Source organism: Rhea americana, unplaced genomic scaffold (assembly GCF_003343005.1).
Source record: "Rhea americana isolate MKP2758 unplaced genomic scaffold, rheAme1 scaffold_330, whole genome shotgun sequence".
NCBI lineage: Eukaryota > Metazoa > Chordata > Aves > Rheiformes > Rheidae > Rhea > Rhea americana.
The window spans coordinates 586082-589001 of NW_028186458.1; positions in this window are offsets into that span (position 1 = coordinate 586082).

Genomic DNA, 2920 nt, shown 5'->3' on the forward strand with positions numbered 1-2920 from the left:
TTTTTTTTTCTGAATGCCATCTTTTTCCACCCTGGAAAGAACTGGGTATTTAAACTCGCCATCTGAGCTGAAGCTCTAGACTAGTGCAACTGAGGTTATAGAAGTCTGGAAGGGGAAATGATGAAATTGCCTTATTGTGAATAAAACAGGTGGGAGGAAGGAGAAACAGAACTTCACAAAGGTGAAGGATGGGAAGTTTGTGGAGCTCAGAATTTTGCCTGCCTCTGTGCACCGGGCAGGGGGTTAGTCATTATTTCCTTCTTTCTCTCCCTCTGAGGCTACACTTGCAGCTCCTCCCCAATTAGCTGAACCTGTCCCACTTGTCTGTTTTTTGTTTCAGGGAAAAGTTTTGCTCCTGAGTGGTGTTTGGGAGAAGCCAGTCCCTCACCTGCCAGCAGCCGCTGGCACTACTCCCCTCTCAGGAATTAACGTGCCAGACCTGGGATAGGGAATTACCTTCCTAACCAACCTCCCAGGTCAACTTCCTTATAGGAAAGCTGATTTATCCCTGTTTGTACTTTAGGAAAAAGGAGGCAGAAGCCAAGTGATTCATCCCTCCAAATTGTCATTATCTTTGTGATGGAAGAAGGGAGGAGACAGGGGGCAGAAAAAATAGAAAGATAAGGTGCATCTGTGAGAAAGAGGGTGGTAGCAGGGAGGGCTTGACCAGAAAGACAAACCCAGGGTTTTGCCTCACCTCCTCACTGCTGAAGCCTCTTTCAGGTCTGACCAAATGACCCATCCCACTGTGAGCCCCAACTGGGAAAACAACCAGCCACCGCAAGTGCCTCACCTGGCAGGGAGCCCTGCCCTAACCAAGGCTCCAGCAGGTGAAACCTAAATAAATTTGTGTCCTTCCCCCTGGTCCTAAAGGCCAGCCACTGCTGGGGATGCCCAGGGATGGAACAATGCTTTGACACAGGTGTGGGGATGAGGCAATTCCTGTCCCCACACACGCACCAAAGCCCCTCTCCACCACCTCTTCCCCTTGTCCTGCCTCATCCTGCCTCTTGAGGCAAGGGGAGAGGCAAAACATTTCCTCGGGATGCTGCTCAGGGCTGGCAGGGAGGAAAGGCTGAGGCAGAGGGAGGCAAGGTGCAGCAGGTGGCAGTGCCGGTTGGGGAGCCACTTCCCTGGTGTCGATTCCTGCCCAGCTCCAGCCAGCAGGGAAGGATACAAAGTAGGGGTAGGACTCAAATCCAGAGGAGTTTTGCCCCATCTAGCCACGTGGAGAGGGCTTAGGCTTGCAGTGAGGCTAGGCACCAGGAGGAATTTGCTCATGGTTTAGACGTGTGTAGGTGATGGGAGAAAAGTGCTACACCAGTTGTGCAGAAGACAGTTTTCAGAGGCAGAGGGGAAAAATGAAAAAAGGGGGAGCACAGTATTACTATGATGGTATGACAGTAGGTCTTCGCAATGATTTTGGCACTGTTTAGTTCCTGCAATATTAGCAAAGACATAGATTTTTTTTTCCAAGCCCACTAAGGCAGAGATGAGGCAAACTCAGCCATAGGAAGGTGGTTAGTGATGTTACAAGTTTGATCTTTTCAATACAAGCGATAGACAAGGGTCTCCCTCATTATATATATTACGAGAAGCTTCTGTTCTTCGTAATGAAAAGAACAGCAAGGGAGAAAAGCACCTGCTTTTAAAATCCTTTATTTAACACTAATCTGTCACATGCAAATAAAAACTCTTTAGAATTGAATTTATTTTTAAAAAGTATTTCTTTTTTCTTTATTTCACTTCTTTTTTTTTTTTCTTTAAGAATAGAGAATAGTTTTGGAAGCTGTTGTTGAGAAGATCAGCCAGGGTGATCTCTGAGAGGCACAGAGGGTTTAACTCAAGGAAAAGGTGAAGTAATAAACTGTGAAGAAACTTCAGTATTCCAAGATTATAAAGACTATTTATTTTTCCTGAGTCTGTAAGGGTGGAGTTTTTTTTTAATTTCTTGAGGAAAGGAAATTCTAAAAATATTTGGTGGACATTTTACCATTAACACCAGCAATAGAGCTATGAGTGTGTGTGGGGGGAGGCTGTTTTCAGGGGATGTCACAATTATATTTAATTAGTTAAAAGGGCAATGTAAATCAAAGAAGCCTATTAGCTATACATTTTAATGCACAGGGGATTTATTTACAGTATAAACGATTTAATGTTTTCAGCATGATTTCTGTTTCAGGTCTTACGTTTTCGGTTTTATTTACCTGTATGGTGTGAAATTTGGCTAACTAGGTGGGGTTTTTTAATTGTGGCAGCAAGTATCATTTAACGCAAAATAACCTGCAGGTATGAAAACGGTTCGCTCACAACTAAATTTTCTTCAGAAAGCGTTCTGTAAAACGAGGCGAGGATGAGTAGGAGCCACCACCCACCACACCTCAGTATTTTGTTGCGGCTTGTGAGGGCGCAGGGAAGGGGGTCGCTGTAAACCAGGCTGTTGGTGACGGGAACAAATGACCCCTGCGTACCTGCTGGCGGTGGGGACGGCGGCGGTACTGGACGGGTCCCGCCCAGAGGTGCCYACTAGGCACAGCTGTATGCGCGGCTGAGGGCGTGCTGGCCAGGATGCTGCCAAGGGGGAGCTTGTGTCCCCCCAGGTGTTTATTCTTGACTGAAAACACTTGAGCAAGGCCAAGGAGTGCAAGAAAACCCATCCTCTGTTGTTACATAGTTACATTGGAAGATTGACTTACAAATTATTTCCCTTGAAGAAGAAGAAAAAAAGAGAGAGAGTGACAGACAGACAGACAGAGACAGAGCGCGAGAGAGGGAACTAGCCGCGGGGGATAGAGAGGGGGGCATCCGAAAAACTCAGGCTTTTCTCCCCATACGTTACTTCATAATAATAGCTCGGGGCAGTTTCTTGCGCAAGGAGGCTGCATAACGGGGCGGGTTGTGTTACCTTTGTTTTTGTTTT